Source organism: Ursus americanus, chromosome 3, assembly GCF_024610735.1.
Source record: "Ursus americanus isolate L20-20 chromosome 3, mUrsAme1.1.p, whole genome shotgun sequence".
NCBI classification, from domain to species: domain Eukaryota; kingdom Metazoa; phylum Chordata; class Mammalia; order Carnivora; family Ursidae; genus Ursus; species Ursus americanus.
The window spans coordinates 92534600-92558525 of NC_142129.1; positions in this window are offsets into that span (position 1 = coordinate 92534600).

The following is a 23926-nucleotide window of genomic DNA, read 5'->3' on the forward strand; positions in this document are numbered from 1 at the left end:
GGTCCTGCAAGGAAGGAGACATTCGTCTGTTTCTATCAAAGCCATCTATTTCAAGCATGGAAATGAATGAGATGATCCCGGGCACGTACTCAAGAGAGCGGAGAGAACCGTAAACTGAGGAAGGAATCAGGAGGCTGTCCAGCCACAGATTCCAGGAGAGGAGAGCATGTCAGGAAGAGGCAGTGCCCATTCTGTCGAATGCAGCCGAATGAGGACAGAAGAGGTGCCATGATCATGACAAATCTCATTCGTGACCTGGCAAAACCCATATCATTGAGTGTTGGCGGCGGAAGCCAGATTAAAGTGGGCTGAAGAATAGGTAGACTGGGGAGAGAAGCAGTTTCCTAGATAGTTCTTTCCAAAAGCTTTCCTCTGCAACGGAGTAGAGAAATGAGGTAAAAGCTAGAGGAGGATAGGGCATGACGGGGTCAGTGTAGGCACACACGTGTGCGCCGTGCAAACCTAGAGCTCAAACGTGTTTATGCTCATGGGAACTATCCAGTAAAAGAGAGACTGTTGATGAAATGATGGACAGTCAGACAGACAGAGGTCTAGTTCTGTACTCTCTGAGACTTTGCGCAAGAAGTTAACCCTAAAACTTGATGAATCTGGCATAGTCTTTCTACGTAGCAACATGGTATTTTTCTTTATGTGTTCCAATCTTATTTCCTAGCCTTAATGAGGGTTCTTTGGTTTGCCACACCTAGTCCCACACATTCATTGCAAGGGCCACCCCAGTGCCCTTGACTCAAACCGTTGGCAGTGGAGAGAGATTGTGTCCTGTGAGTTACCTGGAGTGGCTTTCACCTCCTTCAGTAAATAAAACATTCATTGCATGTTTTATTTACTGAAGTCACCCCAGAGGCTGGAAGAAATCTGAGAAGGCTGATTCATTTTCATACTTTTCTGGAATATTCCTAGAAGCCTACGTCTCTGAATCTGCCCTTGTCTCAGCCTCATCTATACTTTTGCTTTTCTGGTTTTCCTGCCATTAGATTTAGGTAAAGCAAATAATTCCATTCAGTCCAGTGTATTGATGCTTTAATGGCTGGTGTTATAAGTCAGGTGTCATTTGGGAGGCTTAATGGTTATTTTTGCTGATACTATTTTCCAGAACATGAAGGCCAGGGACATCTAATTGTACACTTTGAGTTAGCCTAGGATGTGGTTTATAGGAGGTAAAAATGAGCAATAGGAAAGACAAATTCTTAAAGCTTTTAAAGAATTATGATTTCCAGTTAACTTCCTCGTTTAAGAACAATATTAGTCTTTATATTAAGCTCAAAATTATTTTTCTTCAATATGACGGATGTTTATTGAACATGTCAAGCATTTTGCATATGTTATAAATACCCTTTAAAATAACACCGTAGAGCAGATACTGCTAATTACAGCTGAGTGTGTCCGATGCGTAAGGTGCAGGGCTGAATGTTTTATATAGACTGCTAATTAAAATTTTACAGCATATATTGCTGTAAAAATTTAATGTTTTTTTCTGTGATACTTCCTGTATCTTTTGGCCTTTATCTGATTCGGGGAGCCAGAACATTTTATTTACTTTCTAGAAGAAGGAAAAGCAGAAAGAGAGAAAAAATAAGACTTTTTTCAAAATCTTGGCCGTTAGGGGAGAAAGAGAAGAATTAAGTCAGGAAAAATGATTAGGGAAGACACATATTTATTTAGTAGGTTGGCTGCCCTGCCCCAGGGACCAGATAAAAAAGCCCTGGGGCCAGAGAAGAGGAGGGCAGGAGTCTGAGAAAGTTTTCTGTGCCCTGCCCATCCCACCCAGTCCCCAGTGAAACTCTACCCCTGGAAGGAGGACTGGAGTTTGTTTTTTGGGGTACAGCCTCAGGGAGGCAGAAAGACTCCTGGAAAGAAGTGTCTGTGTGGTGTTTTTAGGCAGCCAGAGCCTTTTGTGGTATCATGGAGAGGTGAAGAACCACAGAATGTCTTGTCCTGACAGGGTCTGGCAGACGGGGACCAAGGATGACTCTCCAGGTTGCACGTACGTATGTGGTGGAACAAAGTGGGATCTGTTCACCTTGAATTGTGTCTGTCACCTGGTAGAATGGAGCCTCACCATAGAAATTCAGCCATGCTGTGAGGTAGACTCAGGCACCCAAGCCAAGCCTTGCCATTGTCAGAGCAGCAAAAAGGCTAAGGTCTGAGATTAAACCAATTCTAAATCCTAAATCCTAGGGACTTCAGCACTACGGTAGACGGCCTTGGGATTCACAGATGGCGGCCATGGCACAAACCTGCCCCCAGCCCAGAGCTTCTGGAGGGGAGCTGGTATCTCAAGCCAGCCTGGGCTCCCCCATGTGTCTCGTTGCCTCCTTGGTGTTGGCACGTGCTAATGTAAAAGCATATGGATATTTATGGTAGAAGAGGTTGTTAGAGCTTGAAAGAAAATGATGTAGTCCAGTGGCTTTATTTTGGAGCTCAGGAAATTGAACCCTAGATCTTACCAAGATCACAAAGCTAGCGAATGTTAGAGGCGGGTCTAGGACTATCTACTCAGACCACAATCCCAGCCATACTTGACTTTTTTAAATGTTTATTCTTTTTTCTTTTTAAGATTTTATTTAATTATTTGTCTGAGAGAGAAAGAGAGACAGAGCACAAGCAGGGGGAGAAGCAGGCTCCCCGCTGAGCAAGGAGCCCAATGTGGGACTCGGTCCCAGGACTCTGAGATCATGACTTGAGCCCAAGGCAGATGCTTCACCGACCGAGCCACCCAGATGTCCCTTAAATGTTAATTCTTTAACAATATAAATACCAAGATTCATTGAATATTGAGATAATCACACATTCTCATTGTAACTTCTGGAAGTAACATTACTTTTCTCAGGGTTATTACCAATTTATACAAAGAGTAGTAATCGTAATAGACCTTGTGAATTTCTCCTAATAGTAAGATTACCATATAATCTGTCATCTAAACCACGTTGCTTTTGAAAGTGAAATGGAGGGATATATAAATCATTATACTAGGACAACGGGCATACACGGGGACTGTCCCAGGCCAGCCCTACTTATCACCCTACCCTCCAAACATCCGTTGCACCCAAACCCCATGACAGAGCAGCCATTTCGTTCACATCCAGCCTGGGGAATCTGGGCTCCGATTAGTTTAAGAGCTTGAAGATTACCTCCTCATCCTTAAAGGTGAAAAAGTTCAGGAATGCCCATCAGAACATGGGAATTTCCTGGTTACAGAGATTCTGCATGTCACTCGGTGAGGAGTAAGGCTAGGTTTCCAGAAGACTTCTGGAAAGAAGTGCTGGCCCTTTGGGATACCTTGCAAGGGAGCCTTCTCTCCTCTCCTACCTTGTTTGCAGACATGAGGCCTAGAATGCCACAGCTCATGCTTTCCTCTGTGTCTGTATCTGTCACTCTAGAGCTGTCACCATGTCTTTCTCTGTCACCCCTCACCCTATGCCCATCTATTCTCAGATTCTGTGTCTTTTTATTTATCTCATTATTTCTATATCTATCTCAAAATTTTTCACAATTTTCTTAGTGTCTAAGAAAAAATTATAAACTAGTAATCGTGTATTCAATTCATAGTGACTGTCTAAGGATTATCACTAAAACGGACAAGACTACAAAAGTAAATTTTGTTTTTGAATAAAAATAAATTGAAGAATTAAATCTTCTTGATAAAATATAGATCTTAACATTTTTACTGGAGAAAGAAGGACTTGGAAGAAAGAACGCAAAAACGAAAACAACACACACGGTGGTAGAAGCTATGATGTGTAAAATTTGGTAGAAACAAACAAATAAAGCCTAATGAACCAAACATTTTTTTTTCTAAAATACTACTGGAAAATAGTTCATTTCTGTGAAAATTATTTTAGGAAAATAAAAATAAATACTCGAGTAACTGGCAATGGTTTGACTGTGGTTGGTAGCCGCTATCCAGTTGGTAACAATGAGCCACACGTGTCTATTTACACTTAAATGAATAATGACTAAAAATAAAATTAGATGAACAGTTCACTTTCTCAGTTGCCATAGCCACATTCCAAGTCCTCAGGAGCTGTGTGGCTAGAGGCTACAGCATTAAGTAGTACAGATGTAGAATACTTCCATCATCTAGAAAGTTCTATTGGTCAGCACTGCTGGATAGAAATTGATCAAGGAATTAAGTGGACCTAATGGAGTTGACTCTGAACACTATCAAGTATCTTCAAAATGTTCCTAATATCAAAATGTTGAGGTCAAAACATCTTGTACTCATTTCTCTATTTTATACATAAGACAATATTAGTTAAATGAATGATTAACTTACAATTTCCCAGATTTATGTGTGAAATCATCTCACTGTTAACATCACCAACCCTGAGTGTATTTTATAGATGTGTTTGTTTTGTTATGTTTTCTTTAAAAGAAGCAACTTCTTTACTTATTTATAAAATTAACCCTCTTTTGTTTGTCCAATTCATTAATCAGAGTTTTACCTTCATTATTTTGTAACTATCCATCCATCCAAAGGATAGTAAAATGAGTCAAATCTAAATATGTTTTTAATCTGTTGTCACAGACTAGGAGTAATGTCTTAAAGCTTTCTGTGACAATTCAGTTTTAGAAGTTTGCTCCTTGTATTTTGAATATTTAAAAATTTCTTGGGATGATATGCTATTTTTCACCTAAATATCCAGGAGGCTACTATTTTTATTTTGAAAAAGTTTTTCAAATATAAATTAAAAAATTTTTAAAAAGGAGTATAACCACTCCCCCATATGCCAACAAGTATCAAGATTTTTCTATACTTACTTCACTTTTCCTTTTTTGAATTAAATTTTTTCTTAAAGTATTTCAAACAAATCCCAGATGTTTTATCATTTTACCCTTACAGATATGGATATTTTTATTAATGGTTACAATACTATCACACTTAACAAAACATACCAATTCCTTGTTATCCTCAATTACCCAATCCAAATGAAAGTTTCTCTGCTTAAAGATATTGCTTTAGGGGCACCTGGGTGGCTCAGTCAGTTAAGTGTCCAAATCCTGATTTGAGCTCTGGGCTTGATCTCAGGGTCATGAGTTCAAGCCCCATGTTGGGCTCCATGCCCAGCTTAAAAAGAATTAATTAATTAATTAAAAATATATCATTTTATAGGTGAGTTGTTTGAGTTAGGAAGCAAACAAACCCACACACTACATTTAATCATTAGATCTCTTACATATCACTAATCTGGTGTGGTCCCCACCCCCATCTTTGTCATGCCTTGGTTTATTGTTCTGTAGAATGTTTCACATTTTGAATTTTTATGTTTACTTTCTTATGTTGTTTAGCTTGTTCCACTGTCCCCCTCCATGTAAACAGGAAGTGAGCCTTAATGATTGATTGGATGCAGATTCAATTGTATTTGACACAATTACTACATAGGTAGTTCTGTGTCCTTGATATATTACATCGGAAGGCACATAATGTGTGTTTGACATACTCTCAATGATGTGAGGTCTGATCAATGGGCAACAGTCTGATTCTTCTACTGTCAAGTTCCCTGTTAACTTTTCATCTAAGGGTTTCATCTATTAGTGGAGCTTTGTCTGAATCATTATTTCATTAGGACTTGCAAAATGATGGGTTTCTAACTATCACCCACTCATTTTTAGTAGTTGGAATTATCCTTTCCCTTATCAGTGAGGATAAATATTGGCATACAGGAAAAGCAGGGTAGATATGGAATTCCTTCCCTTTCCTGGCCAATTTTTAGGACACGGAGTTGGTGTCCTAGTTAGCAATAACGGTGACCAGTCTTAAATCATTTTTTGAATATCATTGTAACTACACAAGATTTTATATATTTAACATGTGTTTCAATCAACGTTTGGCTCTTGCATCCTTTCTTATTCAAGATTTTGTTTTGAGAATTTTTAAACCTAAAGAGAGTTTGGAAGAATTGTACAGTGAACACCCATATACTCATCGACTAGATTCAGCCACTAACATCAGTATCCTTGTTTTTTCACATGTGTCCATCTATCCATGTTGCATTGGTCCACTAGTTCTTGCTATTTTTCTAGTGAATTTCAAAGTAAGTTGCAGAAATCAGTACACTTCCCCTTAAATACTTCATTGTGGATATGTTAACTAGATTTCAATATTTATTTCTAGTTTTTTTCTGATGTGCTTTAGACGGTAGTTCATAATATTTTAGACATTGGTGCTTAGATCAGGTAGCTTCTGCTTCAACTGTCCCAAAACCTAGGGGCTGAAACTAACCAATGTTTTAGCTTATGGATCTGTGGGTTGCCCAGGACTGCTCATCTTGCCTCTGCTGAGCTCTCTCATACATCTGTCATAAACAGTGCAGGTAACTAGGTGATTTAAGATAGTCTTATTTGCATGGAGGGCCAGGTAGGTTTGTGACCTGTTCAGGCACACAGAGCCCCATGCTCTGAAGGGCCTCATACTTAGCCTCAGGACTCTGCTGTTGCTGGTTTTTTTTCTTTTTTTTTTTTAATTTGAATTTTAGGTAAACATGCAGTGCGATATTGGTTTCTGGAGTAGGATTTGGTTATTCGTCATTTACATGCAACACCCAGTCCTCATCATAACAAGTGTTCTCCTTAATATGTTTTAAACAAAGGGCCCCACATTTTCACTTTGTACTAACCCTGAAAGTTATGTAGGTGGTCTTGCTCACATGGCAAGCCTTTGGTGCGCAGTAGGCCAGGACACTAGGGGCAAATAGGCTATATTTCTTTCATCCGGTCAGTTCTTCATACGTTGACGGTCACAAAGTCGCCAAGAGCAGCAAGAGAATGAATCTCAAGGAGAAAGTGCTTTCAAGTCTCTGCTTGCATCACATTTTCTAATGTTCTATTGGCCAAAGCAAGTCACGTGGCCAAGACCAGTCTCCAGGGGAAACGCTCAAGGGTATGAAGACCAGAGGAATGGTTGTGCCCATTATTGCAAACAATCTATCACCAGAGTGAATAATATTTAGAGGTTCTAATCTGTTTGCTTGGAGTGCTGATTGCTCCCAGGTTGTCACTGCCTTCCGGATTTTTAAATGGAAAAAAACTAAGAAATACATTGTTTTTGAAAGGAAAATAATAATGACTTCATACTGTAATTTTCATTTTAAATGCAGTGCTACAGGACTTTTATTTCTTTGATTTTACACTTGCAGCTTTGTTGCAGAATGTTGAGAATTTTAGTTCCTAACAGTATTAACGTAAGTATTTATTTGCTTTAACTTACAATTTAGAAAAATGTATTTCATAGCCATACCATTATTACTAAGGATGGTAAGTTTACTGAATAACGTTTAAGATTTCTTCATAGCTAGAGCATTTGTCTGGCTCAGTCAGTAGAGCACGTGACTCTTGATGTCAGGGTTGTAAGTTCAAGCCCCACATTGGGTGTAGAGATTACTTAAAAGCAAAACCTTAAAAAAAAAAAAAGATTTCTTCATAGCTTAATTTGCCTCTATATTTCACTAAGGACGTGCAATCAAAATATTCGTTCTAAAGTTATTTGAAATAATTTTGTTCTTCCGATGATTATGTCACTAACTTGAACTCAATTGAATCATTTGATACAATTTGCTTTCATATTTAAGGAATAGTTTTTATTCTTCTGGATTTATTTTGATATTTAATGAAATATTCATAGATCTGCATGCAGTTGTAAGACATAGTCCAGAGACATCACACACACACTTCACTCAGTCTCCCCCAACAGTAACATTTGTAAAACTATAGGATAATATCACAACCAGAATATCAGCAGTGTTCAATCCACTGATCTTGTTCACCTTCTGCCAGTTTTACTTATACTCATGAGTGTGTGTGTGTGTGTGTGTGTGTGTTTGGCTCTAAATAATTTTGTTGCTGTCAAGATATTGAACAGTTCTATCCCCGGAAGGATCTCTCTTTTGATTTACTTCCATATTTTGAATATGGGAGATAATTACATGATTCAAAACTGAGTTGAGTAACATACGGTTGTATGTTAAGGTGTAACATACAAGTCAAGGGAATCTGGCTTCTCTCTGTGTCCTCTTAACCCTTTCTTTTTTACCATTATCAGTAATTTTTTTAAATTAGTTTTTGTGGTATTCTTCCACTGCTTCTTTCTTTCTTTCTTACACTGTTTCTTCAAGCAATTATGCATATCTATTCATATTCCTCCCCCTTCTTTCATATAAGGATACATGAAAAACAGTTTTCTTACCACTCACCTTTTCTACTTAACAATTGCTAGCTATCAGGATAGGCTGGGGTCTGCCTGTGTGCGTACATTTGCCTACAACACCAAGACCTCAGTAGTTTGAAACACAAGTCCACTTATGTCCACTCAGGGTCCATGTCCCTCTCCCGTGGCTGGGGCTCTGCTGTCATCGCTGTGCCCCCTCTGGCCCAAGCTGAGGGAGCAGCTCTACCTGGGGAGTTGCAGAGGGAAGGGAATGTGCTGGAGCCTGCTCTGCTTTTCAAGGGACTCGCCACATTTCACTCACATCTCATTGGCTGTAGAAAATATGGCCATAGCTATTTTCAGAGAAGTGCAACTTTATTATATGCTTGGGAAGAAAGAAAGTCAGCACACCTGTGAACAGCCGTAATAACTATCACAGCCCACTTTTCTTGGCAGTAAATATTTGCTTCAAGTTCTTTCCTGCATACAAATACACTTGTCTAACCTGAGGTTGTTAACCCATTCCTGGCATTAGTCTCCAAGTCCAGACTCCTTGGATGATTGGTCATAGCCCCTACACTGAGGGTCGGGTGTATGTCTCTACACTGATCCAGACGTGGCTTTTCTTATTTTGTTTATATTTTATTTTGTTCGAAATTTTCTTGCTGAGGTATAACAGAACACTTCTAGCACCCCGGAAGTTTTCTCTGTGCCCTTTTCCCAACACAGAGATAGGTACTATTCTGATTTCTGTCAATATAGTTTGCCTGTTCTTGAATTTCATATAAATAGAATCATACAGTATATAATTTTTTATGTTTGGCTCCTTTCACTCAACATCATATCCATGAGATATTGTTACGTAATAAGTGTTCATTCCTGTATAATGTTGAATACTATTCCAGTGTAAAAAAAATCGCAATTTATTTATTCATTCTACTATTGATGGACATGTCGACTGTTTCTTTTTTTTTTTTTAAGATTTTATTTATTTATGTGACAGAGAGACAGCCAGCGAGAGAGGGAACACAGCAGGGGAGTGGGAGAGGAAAAGGCAGGCTCCCAGTGGAGGAGCCCGATGTGGGACTCGATCCCGGAATGCTGGGATCATGCCCTGAGCCGAAGGCAGACGCTTATCGACTGCGCTACCCAGGCGCCCCCAGCTGTTTCTTATTTTGGATTATCTTGGAGAAAGATGCTGGACTGTCTTTTGGGGGTTGTATGCATTCTTGGGTTTTTTTAAATCTAGGAATGAAATTGTTGGGTTATGGGATAGAAATATATTTTACCTTTAATAATTCATATCATATTTATATTTACCTATTAAATAGTTCTCTCAGGTCTTGTGTCTATTCACATTTGATGTGCTTCCTGGATCCAGAGACTCACGAGCCAAAATGACAAGTTATCTGACCATCTACCCACCACACACACACTCATACACCCAACAACATACGCTGAAGGGATGGAGTAAGATTGTCATGGTGGCCATTCCCATTTAGGAAGTGGACCAATGGGAGGAACATAGCAATCTCCGTAGCAACTGAGATCCCACTGGGCAGCAGTCATGAGGACCTCTACCTCGGGGCTGTTTCTTGAGCGGGACTGCTCTACTCTCTGCAGGGGCTCCCAGGCCATTGTTTTTATGACTCTTGGGCTTTAACCTCAGGAAGGTCCTTCTCTACCCATTATCCTCTTTGACCAAATGTGACCAGATGTTTTACCACTGGTTTACCACTTCCAGCTTCCACCTAGTTTCCAAACCCTCTACAGCTGGGCCTTAGACAATATCCCATCCTACTTTTTTTTATCCACTACATCCTTCGAATCCCACAAGTTTATGTATCTGCTAAGATACTGTGTCTTGCTGCACAACGAACTGACACAAAATCTCAGGGGCTTCATGCAGCAGAAGTCTGTGACTCACTCATGTTACACGCCCCTTGCCAATCAGCTAGGGACCCTATTTTGTGTCACTGTCATCCTGACTTGGGGACCCAAGCTAAAGGAGCAACTACCCTCTGGGACAGTGTGTGGGCTCAACAGAAGGAAAAGGAGTAAGTCCAGTCGCACACTGCCTCACAACAGCTCCGCACAGAGGCGGGGCACGATGCTTCCACTCACACTGAGTTGGCAAAAGCAAAATCCAAGTGGGCGTGGAAGTGCACGGCTGTCACTGTCTGGGGAGAGAGAATCCCCAAATGACCCCTACAGCCATGTGTCCCGGGAGCCTCTCCGCAGCAGGATGGAGGGATCAGCCTTATAGCAGGAAAGGCCTGAAGGGCACGCAGTTCGGCACCCTGTGAATGTGCCACAATCCACCCAACAAAAGTCGTAGTGCTACACACCTGGTGTTTGTATTGCTTTGGTATTGTTAATGTCACGATGAACGACCTTGTGTACAAATCAGCTTACATACTCTTTTTTTTTTTTTTAAGATTTTATTTACTTAATTCGACAGAGATAGAGACAGCCAGCGAGAGAGGGAACACAAGCAGGGGGAGTGGGAGAGGAAGAAGCAGGCTCATAGCAGAAGAGCCTGATGTGGGGCTCGATCCTGGAACGCCGGGATCACGCCCTGAGCCGAAGGCAGACGCTTAACCGCTGTGCCACCCAGGCACCCCCAGCTTACATACTCTTAACTTTTCTGTGGTACATTATTGTGTTTTCCTTTGAACGAGCATTTTTAGCCTAAACTGATATTTTTGCATTTTAATAATGTTGATTAACTGACTTGTACTTACAGTCAGATTAGTACATTTTCTCTACTTCTGGTGCCTGTTAAAGTGTATTAAAACATTGTTTCCTCCTTTTCATTCTTCTTTGCTGTATAATTTGTTTTCTATCTGAGATGTGTTTTTGTTTATTTTCTCTTTTGAAGTAACAGATATTAGAAATCATGCTTTTAATCATTAGCTTAATACCATGTACTCTTAAGAGTATCAAGTAAATAGGGGCGCCGGGGTGGCTCGGTTGTTAAGTGTCTGCCTTCGGCTCTGGTCATGATCCCAGAGTCCTTGGATCGAGCCCCACATCGGGCTCCCTACTTGGCGGGAAGCCTGCTTCTCCCTCTCCCACTCACCCTGCTTGTGTTCCCTCTCTCGCTGTGTCTCTCTCTGTCCAATAAATAAATAAATCTTTTTTTAAAAAAGTATCAAGTAAATAATAAACCATATCAGGATAATACAATAAATTTTGCTTATTCTTTAAATATAAAGTTACCTTTAATTCTGTGATTCACTATTTTATTTCTAACTTTCAGGTCTGGATTTTTGTTGAATGTCCCCTTCTTTATATCAACAACTGCCCATTCCCCCAAATCTTTTTCTTCTTTCTTTCTTTCTTTCGTTCGTTCGTTCTTTCTTTCTTTCTTTTTTTTTTTGCCTCTGCATTCAATTTGTTAACCACACCTTCAATGATCATTTTTACTTAACAGTAAAAGACTTGCCAGTAGGCTATAACTTCTCCTTCCCTGATTTTTTGGTTTAGATTGACCAGCTGCAGCATATTTTACAGGGTTGTTGGTTTTCTTTTGCTTTATTTTTTCTGGGAGCGGGCAGGCAGGTGATACCAAGCGTCAGTCACATCGCTGTTTCTCCTCTGACCTCCTGAAGTCCTCTGGTTTCTATGTTCTTTCCCCTCGTAGGTCCATATCCTCCAGCGTTGTGTCCTTTACCCTCTTCCTTCCTCCTCCTTTGGGCAGTCTCTTCTATATCCAGGACTCCAGCTATTTCCCACCTCTGACAAGGACTCTAATGCCTCTATCTCTAACCCAGAGGCACCTCCCAAATACCACATATGTATTTTCCAAGGCTTTCCAGATGTCTGTCCAGAATAGTCTGAGGATAATGCAAATGTAAAATTTCATTCTTTTCTAAATCTGCTCTTGGTCTTGTCTTACCCTCATTTTGGTCACTACCATTCTTCAGGTCTCTCAAGCCTAAATCCCTGAAAAATCCTTTAAAATCCTTTGGATCTTTCACTATATCCAGTCTGCTCCAAAATCCCATCAATTCACTCTTTGGTGTCTCTCAAATCTACTAGTTCCTTTCTGTTTCCGCTAGGCATCGTATCGGATCCCTCTTTACCTTCCCTGGACCCAGCAATAATCTGTTTGGCTTCCCTTTCCCCACTTTTTCTCTGATCTGATTTTTAATATCTAGAGCTCCAGCTAAGACATTCACATAAAAACTTTCCTGCCCAAGGCACTCCTGGGTGGCTCAGTCGTTAAGCATCTGCCTTTGGCTCAGGGTGTGATCCCAGCGTTCTGGGATCGAGCCCCACATCAGGCTCCTCCGCTAGGAGCCTGCTTCTTCCTCTCCCACTCCCCCTGCTTGTGTTCCCTCTCTTGCTGTCTGTCTCTCTCTCTGTCAAATAAATAAATAAAATATTCAAACAAAACCAAAAACTTTCCATCCTGACATTCAAGGGCTTCCACATTCTGGTGCTCACCTGCATTTAAAATATATATATTTCAAAAGCCACCTTGTCCAGGAAGCCTTTCTTGACACCATTCCTGGACAGATGTGGTATTTCCTATACACATACTATTCTATCATTTTTAAATGTATTTTTTATTTTAGAATAGTTTTAGATTTCCAAGAAAATTGCAAAATTAGTACAGAGAGTTCCCATATACCCCTCACACAGTTTCCTCTATTACTAGCAATTTACATTAGTGTAGTGCATTTGTCACAATCAATAAACCAATATTGATACATTATCATTATTAAATCAAGTCTGTACTTTACTCAAATTTCCTTACTTTTGCCTAATGTTCTTTTCTGTTCCAGGATCCTATTTAGGAAACCACATTACATTTATTCATCATGTTTCCCTAGGTTCTGTGAGGGTTAATTTCATGGTCGAACATTATTCTGGGTGGTCTTTTTGTTTGTTTGTTTGGATGGTTTTATTGTTGCTTTTCTGTTTGTTTTTTTGTGCTGAAACCCCAGAGCAAACCAACTGGGTGTTTCTGTCAAGGTGTTTTTAGGTGAGAATAACATTTAACTCAGTAGACTGAGTAAAGCAAAGTGCCCTCACAATGTGGTGGGTCTCACCCAATCAGTTGAAAGCTTGGATATAGCAAAAGGATGACCCTCCCCCACGTGGCATAGAATTGCCTCCGCCTGATGACCTTTGAATTGGGGCATCAGCGCTTCCTGGGTCTACAGCAGTCTGCCATGCCAGCCTTTGGATGAACTGGGGTATATATTGGCTCACAGATCTTGGACTTGCCAGCCTTCATAACTGCAAAAGCCAATTCTTTATAATTATTTCTTTTATATGTGTGTGGGGGTGTGTGTGTGTGCACGTGTGCATGCGTGTGTGTGTGTGCACACACATATATACACATATGTGGGCTTAGTCTCTTCACACTGCTGTAACAAAATACCTCAGATTGGACTGGGTGTCTTTTTTTTTTTTTTTTAAGATTTTATTTATTTATTTGACAGAGACAGTCAGTGAGAGAGGGAACACAAGCAGGGGAGTGGGAGAGGAAGAAGCAGGCTCCGAGCGGAGGAACCTGATGTGGGGCTCGATCCCAGAACGCCGGGATCACGCCCTGAGCCGAAGGCAGACACTTAACGACTGCGCCACCCGGGCGCCCCTGGACTGGTGTCTTTTAAACAACAGAAATTTCTGTTTTACAGTCTGGATGTTGGGAAGTCTGAGATCAAGACATCAGCACGGTCATGTGCTCATGTTCTGGTGAGGGCTTTCCTGGATCATAGCCAGTTACTTCTTTTTTTTTTTTTTTTAAAGATTTTATTTATTTATTCGACAGGATAGAGACAGCCAGCGAGAGAGGGAACACAAGCAGGGGGAGTGGGAGAGGAAGAAGCAGGCTCATAGCGGAGGAGCCTGATGTGGGGCTCGATCCCATAACGCCGGGATCACGCCCTGAGCCGAAGGCAGACGCTTAACCTCTGTGCCACCCAGGCGCCCCTATAGCCAGTTACTTCTTGCTGTGTCCTTACATGTGGAAGGAGCAAGCGATCTTTGCAGGGTCTCTGCTTTAAGAACACTAATCCCATCCATGCAGGCTCAACCCCCATGACGTAAGCACCTCCCAAAGTCCCCACCCTAATACCATCATCTTTGGGGGTTAGGATTCAACATGAGACCTTGGGGAGGACACAAACATTTAGACCATAGTATCTTGATTCTGTTTTTGTGGAGAATTCTGACTAGTACGGACTCTTCTTGGCTGTGATAGTTTCTCAGACTTTCCTTCTTTCTGATGACATTTGAGGAGTAGAATGCCCCTCAGACTGGCTTTGTCTAGTGTTTTCCTCATGGTTAGACAGGGTTATGGGTCTTTGGAGGAAGACCGTTGAGGTCAAGTGCCTTTAGCACAGCAAGGGTACATGTTTTCAACATGATTTGTCACGATGGTGTTACTTTGATCCCTACCTAGCTGAGGTGATTTTTGCCAGGTTCCTCCACTGTCCAGCTACTTTCTCCCCTCTTTCCATACTCTGCTCTTTGGAAGCAATCACTAAGCACACCCACACTCAAGGGGCAGGGATTAGATGCCGTCTCCTTGAGGGGAAGGACCTACATGAGCTATTTGGAATTCTTCTGCATGTGAGGTTGGTCTCTTCTGCCCATTTATTTACTTATTCAAGTATTTATTTATGTCAGTATGGACTCAAGGATATTTATTTTATACTTTGGATTACAATCCAGTGCTATAGTATTTATTTGGTTGCGCAAATCGTTCCAGTGTTGGCCATTGGGAACCCCTTCAGCTTGGCTTCTTATTCTATTACTTTTGAAAAATACTGTGTTGCATTTTATCTTGTTCTTACCTATATACTTGACTAAGCCTCACTATTAATCATTAATTCATTGTATGCATCTTTGTTCCCTGCAGTGTACAACTGTCTCCCACCACGTGCTGCATTCCAGGAGTAAGGATTCTGCAGCGATGAGCTTCAGTCTCACAGAGCTTACTCTCTGATGGAGAATAAACACACATAGAGAGAAATATGTGTTATTAGAAATGGTAGGGTCACTGGGTGGCTCAGTCGGTTCAGCGGTCAACTCTTAATTTCGGCTCAGGATCACAAGGTCATGAGATCAAGCCCCGGTCAGGCTCCACACTCAGTGGGGAGTCTGCTTGAGATTCTCTCCCTCTCCATCTGCCCCTCCCCCTGCTGTGTGCTCTGTCTCTCTAAGATAAACAAATAAATCTTTTTTTTTTTTAAAGAAATTGTAATTAGTGCTGTGTAAGGAAACCAACAGGGTGTGATGAGAGAAAATGGTGAGGGAGCCTGCTCTTGGAAAAAGTGTCTCTGCAGGCATGGGAGGTAAGCTGAGAGTTGAAGGATGAGTGAGAGGTGGGCCATGAGCAGAAGAAAATTCCATGCAGAGGACAGATAGGAGTTTCCCAAGGCAAAAAGGAACTTACAGTGTAAACACTTAATAAATATTTTCCAAACTGAATTGTTCTCATGTAAGCTTTATTTTAAATGGTACCATCCTCTGGTTTTTTTAAGCAGTAGATGAGAATCTTGGTCATGGTCTATGTTAGTCAGGCTGATTAATGCCAGTCACTGATATAATCCATGACGTGTCTGTCACATCCCACTGAAAGAGTTATATCTCACACACATCACAGCCTAACAAAGTTTAGTTAGTCAGGTCTCCAGGGTGATTCCTCAGGAACCTCTTCTCCAAGTGGTGAAACTGGACATTCTGGCTCCTCCTATTGTGTGGCTCCAGATTGCAAAATCTTCACTCCCAGCCTTGGGCAAAGGGGAATTGGAGGATCTCATAGGTTTTTGGAGGCGGAGAAGGTGCTTACATCACTTTCATCTGCATTCCGTTGGCTAGAAGTCACATGACTCCATTTCTTTTGTAGGTATATTAACAGAAAAGTCCTACAGTTTTATTTCTTCTTGGGCATGCCTGTGGTGCGGCCACAGCAGCCTGTGATCTTTGTGTGCTGACCTTTGACACAAAGTCCAAGGTTGTAAAGGTAAATTATGGACAATTAAGAAACTTACTGCAGGGGCGCCTGGGTGGCTCAGTCGGTTAAGTGTCTGCCTTTGGTTCAGGTCATGATCCCGGGGTCCTGGGATCGAGTCCTGCATCGGGCTCCCTGCTCAGCGGGGAGCCTGCTTTTCCCTCTCCCTCTGCCTGCTGCTGCCCCTGCTTGTGCTCTCTCTCTCTGTCAAATAAATAAACACAATCTTTATTTGAAAAAAAAAAAGAAAACAAAAGAAACTTACTGCAATATGGGGCTACAATATGGGAAGCGGTGTAGCCCTCATGGGCCCAAATCTTCAGTCAATCCAGGTCTTCACAGAGCTTGTTGTCCAGACCATTGGCCTGACCTAGCTGTATTTTCTATCCATCACCTCCTAACTGTTCAAGAACCAGTCTTGGATCTGGTACTGGTATGGATTCTGCATAACGGTGATCATATGTTCCACCTCAGCCTCCGTGAACAACATTAAAGCGTTGCTGAGGTTGACATCTGCTTCCCTCAATGGGGAAACAAAACAGGAGCATATCTGGCCCCATACTCTCAACTGCAATGATGGCAAAGGCTATTTTCCACCACCCATCGGTGTTGGCGTTGAGTGTTCGCAAATGCCCTGGAGCTTCTAAGAGATCCCCCGAGACGGGGCGGTGGCACCAACAGCAATACAGAGACCTCTGCGGAAGAGAAAAACACTGCCTGGGAAGTGCAGTTTTTCTGTACTAGGAAAAAAAGGAAATGGATGGGCCAACACACAGCACTGTCCCCGCCATGTTTCACACTGCAACATACGCAGAGAATCTTGAGGAACACTCCTGTTAAAATACTTTTGAAACAACTGAAGAGTTAGTTGCACGCATTTCAAGCTGTTATGGTTGTTAGGGATGGAAGAGAACTGTTTTCCTTTAACCCTGAACATTTCCCCTGCAACTTTCTCTGGCACTGGGAAGGCCTCCAAACAACTGGTCATTTCTTTCCAGTCAGACTTCACACTTGTCTCAAGGTTGTGTCTCCCAGGACACAAGTTTAGCTATTTCTTTTAGAAGGTACGGTGAATCATCTCCCTTAGCAAATATGGAATGCACTATGCCCTCTGCAACTATCCTACCGTGTCTGCTGCCGAGCCAGAAGCAGGAAGGCCAGAGGGTGCGAGTACTTCATTTGTAAGCACCCATCATTATTTATCCCAGACCTAATGGTGGGAGTCAGATACAGAAAATAGCTCTGCCAGCTATGTCTGGGAAAGATTAGTGGCTTTAGAGCTGAAAGAATGAATTTGGTTTTGGCGTCTCTACCTTGAGTGACTTTGAGCAACTAATCAATACAAAGAATGTATTAAGCACCTACTGTAAGCCAGGTACCTAAGAATGGAGCTTGTAAAGGTAAATTATGGACAGTCAAGGAACTTACTGCATTGCAATATGGGAAACGTTTTCCCATTCCCCTGACGTGTCTATCTTGGCCCACAGGGGAAGGAACTTCTGTCCCCTCAACCTTGTAGCCACTGCCAACTTCAACATCTGGACGCTTTTGCTGCTGCCCTCACCAGTAGAACTGATACAGGAGCCCATTTCTTTTCATTGTTGACTTTCAAATTAAGGTCTCGCATGGATGAGCTGAACTGGGGGCACCTAGATCATAGGTCTGTGGTTTAGTTGTAAAGGAGGCCTGGAAAAAGAGAGTGCAAATTCTTAAATTCTCCAACTACTGGAAAGGCATTTAAAATGTGCCAGGCAGAAAATATGGACATAAAAAGATTTCAAAATGCACTGAAGAACCATTTGATCATTTATGGAGGCCATGCTTTTGTTTTAGCATGATTGTGAAATCACTCTCAGCTGTGATTTGCTGAGCAAAGCCAAGTGCGAACATAGACCAGGGATGGTTTGTTTGGTCCTAGGTATGCCATATTGAGATAGTGGCCAGAAGAACAAGGCTACTAGATGTCACGCGGCCTAGAAAGAGGTAGATGAAATAATGATGTTCTCAATGAATTGGAAGAGCAGGTGGTAACAAGAGCAAGAGCAGTTTCCTGGAATTTAAGATCTCAGACATTGTGCAGTTCTGGGTAATCATCTCATATAGGAATGTGGGTAAGATTCCCCTCAGATGCACTGTGTTGGGAAGAGTTCTAGTACCCTATCCAGGTCAGGGGAAAGAACGATACGATATCTCAAAGATCTCAGGCTGCGGGAATTTTGGCAATAATGTCACATGGTTGCCATCCCCAATGCAGGTTATGATCACAGGAATGGTGGCTAATGAGGAATGGTAGTGAAAACAACACAAAGTTCAGAGAACAAATGAATGCTGAAGTTTTCCAGTGATAACAAGCCTTGAGCTGGAAGATTCTGGTGCCTAAGTCCTCAGTGAATGAGGGAGAGTGGCCAGGAATCTGCAGCAGGGAGATAGGGTTAAGTGACAAGACCTCAAAGGTGGAGGAGGTTAAGCCTATGGAGGAAGAGGAAGTAACAATGCAGAGATGGGAGAATGTGCCAGGCATGGGCATGGAGAGAATATTCTTGGAAGAAGTTGAAGATGAAGGAAAGTTATTGGGATGGAATGAAGGATTCAGAAGGTGATGGGTCAAATGAAGGTCATAATTAGGAAGAATTATGGAAGAAGACACAGCATAGTGAACGAAAATTTAGATGATAAAAGAGGTTTGCACTGCAGGCCACTGATGGCTAAAGGGGGTGGGATTCTGAGCAGGTGCAAGTGGAACACACATCTTCTCTCAGAAAAGGTGACAAGGCTTTATTCCCTGTGGAGCTGGCATTTGAGGTTGTCTATGGTAGTAAGGAGCCTCAAATCCCCTGCTTAAATAGCAGGGGCAAGAATAGTCCTGGGTGGGATGGTGTCCAGGAGGGCCCAACATATCATGCACATCTGTGAAAATGCTGGTCATGAGACCACATTTCCTGGTTCTGTAACGCAGGATACAATTAAGAGATTTTCATCATCACAGAATCCTTTCCCTGAATGCCTCTCAGCTCTCTATCTCATTTTTCCTTACAGCAAGATCCTAGAGGAGCTTACATTCTGCCACAATGTCAACAGAGTCACCCTTTTGTACTCTTGTGACCCCTCTGTGTTCCACAGACACCCCAGTGGTCCTACTTGTCATGGTTGCTGTACCCAAAATGGCCCCTGGTGGCCTCACTTTGGTCACCATCCACATCCTGCTTGTTCACTTGTCGGAACTCCTCCTTCTGTGGGACTAGTCTCTCGTACACTCCAAAGTTTGCCTCCCTGGGTAAATATACTTGTTGCTGTTAGACTCTAAGCGGGGCAGATCTTTAGTTTTCTGGCATCTTCTGAGGTACAGCTCCTTCACTTGACTTGTTCAGCTTATTTCAATCACTTTTTCCTTAAGAACTAGGCCTAAATCTCTCAACAGTTGGTCCAAAGACACCTAAGTGACAGCGTAAGGTTCTGCATTCAAAGCTCTCTATTCCCGGGACAAAGGGTTACCAGGCAAATGCAAAGGGAAGTTAGCATTCAGAGGAGAGGAGGCTATCAGAGCAAAATCTTGTATGGACAGTTTTTATGGTGGGGGGGGAGTGCACACCAAAAGGAATATAGTAAAGGACGGTAACCTTTTCAGAGCAGCACCTCATTAGAGAGTGAGCGTTCCAGTGCCAGCCTCTCTGAAACTGGATGCTCTTTCTAATGTGGAACTGATCAGATCACTGGGGATAGGCTGACAATAACTAGAACCACCCGAGACCAGGTGTAAAATCATGCCACACCATCGTGAGGATACTGTAAATTCTCCATATGCCTCAAAATGTTCCCTTTGCAGTCAATCCCTCCCCAACCCTTAAGCCCTGACAGCCGCTGATGGCTTCTTTATACCCCTAGTTTGCCTTTTCCAGAAAGTCATATACATGGAATCATGTATTCTTATGTTGTCTTTTGAATCTAGGCTTCTTTCACTTAGCGATATGCACTGAACATTGATCCATGTTGTTGAGGGCATCGGTAGTTCTTCCTTTCCATTCTGGAATACCACGTCGTTGCATGGGTGTGCTGCAGCTGTCGCCCAGGTGGGGGACGAGGAGGAAACTAGTGGCAGCTATTTTGGCAAATAATCCATCACACATTTTTTTTTTTAATAATGATTTTTTATTATATTATGTTAGTCACCATACAGTCATCCCCGGTTTTCGATGTAAGGCTCGATGATTCATTAGTTGCCATCACACATGTTAATTGATTCAAATTAAACACAGTTCTGTATCCTTGGTACAAATAAATTCAAACAAATAGAGAGGATAATACAATGATTCCCCATAGAGTCTTCATTTAGCTTCAACTGTCATTAAGATGTGTTTCATCAAACCTGTTTTGCTTTTTTTTTTTTCCTTTGCTATAGTATTTTAAGGCAAATTGCAGACATGCATAGTAAAGGATATAGGGATTACTCGGTTTGCATCTTCAAAAGTTAGGGATGTTTTCCAAATAGCATCAGTGGATGAGCATTTTTTTTTCTGTAAAGGGCCAGGTAGTAACTTTTTGATTTTGTGAGCACGGTGTTCTTTATTGTAATTACTCGACCTCTACTGCCATGGAGAGAAAGCAGCCTTAGACAATACATAAATGAAGGGATTTGGCTGTGTTTTACTAAACTTTATTCATGAAAACAAGCATCAGGCCATAGTTTGCAAAACCCAATCTAATATCTAGTCCATAATCAAATTTCCCAGATTGCCTCAAAAATGTCTTTTTACTATTTAATGATTCTGACACCAATGCTGATGGGGGTTTTCCCGCACCACCAAGCAATTCTGGAACATCGGCTGGGTGTCTTACAATTCAACTCAATTCTGACACTATTGACCCAGAGATAGTATCAGATTCCAAGGCCAAAGGCTCAGTCCCACAAGGCTGCCCTCCCCTTGGATGTCAATTACAATGTCAATTACCTGTGCTTCTGACCAACTAGCTTTAGATTACAGGTTCCAATGACTCCCTTCACTTAATTTGCTAGAGCAGCTCACAGAACTCAGGAAACCAGTTTTCTCCCTAGATTGTTGGTTTATTATAAAAGGATACAACTCAGGAACAGCCAGATGGAAGAGAACCATAAGGCAAGGCACAAAGGCTTCCGTGCCCTCTCCAAGTGCTCCATTCTCCCCAAATTTCCAGGTTGTTCACCAACCTGGAAGCTCTCTGAACCCGGTCCTTTTGGGTTTTTATGGACTCTTCACTACATAGGCATGATTGATTAAGTTATGGGCCATTGGTTATTGAACTCAATCTCCAGCCCCTTTTCCTTCCCCGAAGATTGGAGTTTGGCCCAAAAGTTCCAATCCTCTAATAACATGGTTGGCTTCACTGGTAGCCATCCCATTCTTGGGTTTTATAGGGGCTTCCCCAAAGTTGCCTCATTAACATAACAAAAACATCCGTATTGCTCTCATCAGTCCTGAAATTCCAATGGTTTTAGGAGCTCTGTGCCTGAAATGGGGAGGAAAACCAAATATATAATTCTTTTTATAAATTGCAATATCATGCTGGTTTTTCAGCTCACATCAGGATCCAAACAAGGTTTTGAGTCCAGTCTTTATGTGATTTTAAAGTTTCTAATGATAAAATTAATTTGTATATCAGTACCCACAAAATAGAGGCCGTCCCAGTCTGCTGACTCAAGTTACAAATCTTTTTTTTGTTTTGCTTTGTACTGACAGTTTTGTTTTATAATATTTTTATATTATGTTAGTCACCATACAGTATATCCCTAGTTATTGATGTAAAGTTCCATGATTCGTTACTTGCGTATAACACCCAGTGCACCATGCAATACGTGCCCTCCTTAATACCCATCACCGGCCTATCCCATTCCTACCCCCCTCCCCTCTGAAGCCCTCAGTTTGTCAAGTTACAAATCTAAACTGAAGTCAGCTGCAGCGCTTACAGGAAATGCCTCATTGTCAAGGAAACCCAACCTACACTAGTGAAATCCTCCAACTTAGCTTTGGCTAGCCTACTCTATCCTAGAAAATAGGACCTCCTAGCCAACTGTTTCCGTATTACCTCTTCTAGCTGTGTACAACTTGTTCTCACCCTAAATCCCTTGGGGAGATTGCTCCACTGTCCAAGACACTACTTTCCCCCATCCATGGGTTGTCTTTCCTTAAATAAAGAACATCAAACTCATTATGAATTGTTTTAGTTTTGTCATCTGACACTAACACAATAACTTGAGTAACTATACTCTCCAGTGTATATAATTTCTGCTGTCCCCAGACTTTCTTCCTTAAGAAATAACTATTTTAGGGGTGCCTGGGTGGCTCAGTCATTAAGTGTCTGCCTTCAGCTCAGGGCGTGATCCCAGGGTCCTGGGATCGAGCCCCACATCGGGCTCCCTACTCTGTTGGAAGCCTGCTTCTTCGTCTCCCACTCCCCCTGCTTGTGTTCCCTCTCTTGCTGGCTGTCTCTCTCTCTGTAAAAATAAATAAATAAAATCTTAAAAAAAAAACCAAACTATTTTATAAAATAAACAATATGTATTTATCACTGAGAAATTAGGAAAAAAGCAATAAGCAAAAGCTAAAACGTAAGTCCCTCTAATCCTATCAATCAGAAATAACTATTGTTACCCAATGTTAATATTTGGGTGTATATGCTTCAAAATGTAAATCTATTGATATAGATCTATACATAGATATAAACCCACAGTAAATTTTTTTAAAGATTTTATTTATTTGACAGAGGGAGAGAGAGCCCAAGCAGGGGGAGCAGTAAGCAGAGGGAGAGGGAGAAGCAGGCTCCCCTGCAGAGCAGGGAGCACGATGCCGGGCTGGATCCCAGGACCCTGAGATCATGACCTGAACCAAAGGCTGTCATCCAGGTGCCCCCACAATACATTTTTAAGTTAACAAGGGATCTGGTTTATATATTATTTTATAATTTGCTTGTTTCACTTCTAATGTTATGAATATCTTTTCTTGTCAGTAAAGATCCTTCTACAACTTCTGTGGATGATTCTGTGACAAGTGTGTGCCATCATTTTCTTATAATTTACTTACTATATTATGCTTTTGAGATCACGTGGATTGGAAGGAATTAAACATCGTGAAGGCAGCTCTCCACTGATGCCAAAACTTATCTTAAGAGAGTTTAGTCACAAGGGGCGCCTGGGTGGCACAGCGGTTAAGCGTCTGCCTTCGGCTCAGGGCGTGATCCCGGCGTTACGGGATCGAGCCCCACATCAGGCTCCTCCGCTATGAGCCTGCTTCTTCCTCTCCCACTCCCCCTGCTTGTGTTCCCTCTCTCGCTGGCTGTCTCTATCTCTGTCGAATAAATAAATAAAATCTTTAAAAAAAAAAAAAAAAGAGAGTTTAGTCTCATGACTGAAAAGAAAAAAGACCCTTTTAATGTGAAGAGTTACAAGACGTGGGCTTAACCATAACTGAGCAACAATTATCAGGTAGTGAGGCACTCACAGGGACACAACTGCTCTCCTTACCATCCCCAATGGGTACTGTTGTCATGTGTGCTTTCAGGGACTGGTATGTGGTCAGGGCTCTTAACAGGGTCTGATTTGGGCCAACCACATACTTTGGGGTTCTCAAGTTTTTAGTGAATATCCTGGTAGATGTGCCAAGGTTCCATAAACCAATGAGGTTTAAAGATGACGACAGCAGAGTTTGTACTGTCCTAATTATTATAACTTACTGGCTCTGAGTCTCAGTCACCAATTGAAGCCATTTTAAAATGTCTACAACTCTTTGTCAATCTCCCCCTCAAAAGATGGAGCTCAA